This window comes from Carlito syrichta, unplaced genomic scaffold, assembly GCF_000164805.1.
Source record: "Carlito syrichta isolate Samal-C Ts95f unplaced genomic scaffold, Tarsius_syrichta-2.0.1 Scaffold313493, whole genome shotgun sequence".
Taxonomy (NCBI): Eukaryota; Metazoa; Chordata; class Mammalia; order Primates; family Tarsiidae; genus Carlito; species Carlito syrichta.
Window position 1 is genome coordinate 3,643 of NW_007257589.1, and position 2,236 is coordinate 5,878.

General features: G+C 36.0%; 1 pseudogene; it reads right to left on the bottom strand.

Annotated features, from left to right (window-relative positions):
* Positions 1-984: 984 nt before the first annotated feature.
* LOC103273080 lies at positions 985-1,688 on the bottom strand (annotated as a pseudogene).
* Between the last annotated feature and the right edge of the window lie 548 nt (positions 1,689-2,236).

The following is a 2,236-nucleotide window of genomic DNA, read 5'->3' on the forward strand; positions in this document are numbered from 1 at the left end:
CAACCAGTGTGGTATTAGAGGAGAAATAAGAAGTCCTTTAAGAAGTCCAAATGATTACTTATTCCAAATCCCATCCACAAATTGTTATAGTTGGAGCTATGTTGTTTTCATTGTTTTTCTTTCAATAATGTGATCTGGCAGTGCATAGGAGTTAATAATTCATGTTAATTTGTGCTGTAATCCACTTTCTCTGGAAAATATAGGCAAGGATCACGAATTTTAACAGCAAAGGTGAAAGTTTTGCTACATTTTTTTATTTCTCCCCCCCCATGGTCTATCATAGAAATACTAAGACATGAAAGACAAATTTTAACCAGAGCTGGGAAAGAAAGAACATTCCAAGGGTAAAGTTCTGGACCACTGGTCGCACTGCTTCTGTAGCCCCACTGGAAGGAGAAAAGGCCTCTGGGGACCTCAGAAAACTCCAGCCCCACAAAAGCCTTTCCAGGAAGGATAGGGCCACCCAGGTTTATGTAGCTATGACTAGACAACTTATATAATAATTAAAAGTGCTGACTCATTGATTTAAAAGGGTTTTTTGGGGGGTGATTATTGTTTTGGTTTTTAGAAAATAAAAGAAGGCATTTGAGAGACTAGCTCACCAGTGGGATTTTTCATAAAGAATGATAATCCTAAATTAGAAGACCTTGAGAATAGAGAACATTCATTCAGTCTGGGTGATAGCCACAGAATTCTAAGCAAACCCCATCTATCACTTACATATTGGATTTTAATTAATGTATTTATGCTCTGTCTTTTTGTTCTCGAGAAGGAATTTAATGTAATTCCTAATTGCAGGCACAGAAGGCAAGAAATAAAAAGTTTCTTACCTGGATAAATTTGCATTTACTTTCACCCCTCAATCTGTGAAGCAGTCACAGGCGACCCAGATGTCCTGATGTTCTGGGTATTTTTTTTTTCCATTTGAAAGCAGGCATTCTTTATTTAAGTCATCAGTTAACACAAATAATCATGGCAGACACCTTAGTTAATCTATCTAATAAGCCTGTTGATCTGGTTTTCCCTGTTGCCAGTATCTCCATCTTCTACAATATGGGTGTTACTTTCTTCATTCCAGAGGATAGTTTTAAAGGTCAGAGGAAGTTATGTGTTTCTTTGAAGCATTTTCCAATAATATAGATCTCGTGAATCAGATCTTCCATGCAGATGATGCCATATGTATCAAGAGATTGAACAATCAAACCACTTTCTGTCAAGGCAATTTGCTTTTTATTAATTTTGTCATAACCACACTTGTAGATTAGTTCCTTTACTGACTTCAGGTTTAGGTACCCCCATGTAATGTATGGTTCTACCATCCTTAGCATGTTAATTGAAGCCTTATTGAGCTTAAAAAAGGTTCTGTTGAAGATCTGACAAAGACGAAGCTGCAATGCCTTCTGGACCTTTGGGCTCACACTATTGATACTTCTGATGTTCTTTGGGTCCATAGGAGTTGCCAGCTTTTCTTGCCATCCTAGCCATTCAAATCTCAGTTCTGTACATCTCCTATATCCCTTGTGATAGTGTTTAGCTTTTTTAATAGATAAGTTTCCTCCTTGCCTATTGAAGCATTTTGGGGATAAACTTCTTCAGGTGCCTGATCTTCAGCTCTGTGAAATTCCTTCACTTTTTCTTAAGGGTTTCTGGCACAGCGGGAACCTTCTTTTTCTTCTCTTCTACGCTCACTTAATAATTATTTGAAAGGCTCATGTAAAGTCATAGATTGATGCAATGAAAAGTTTTTGTCATTTAAAAAATAAAATTATTCTTAGTAGCTTTTTTCAGTCCTGATTAAAAGATAGATGTGAAATATGCAGAGAATGATGTCTGAAGACTTAGGATAAAATGGACATGGAAACCACTCGTTTAAAGAATTTCAGGGCTAGAAGGCAAATTCTCTAGCATGTGATTTTTGTTGTACTTCTTTTCAGCCATTTACATATGGGGAAATATATATTTGGCAACAGGTCCTATTTTTAGAAGTCCAGGAAACTTGCCCTTTGAAAATGTTTTCATTTTTGGCACATATGTGTTTTTTAAGCAGAATGAAAACAGAAAGCAAAAAAGAAAAATATGTACAAAAAGGAATGATTTTTCCAGCTCCATGCAGCACAGTAAGAAAGTAATCATTAAGTTGTGAATTTAAAAATGAATTGTTGCCTGAATTTTCCAATGATTTCCTTCTAAAGGAGCATTTCTCTACTGAACTGAACTAATGTAAAGAGACAGGTTG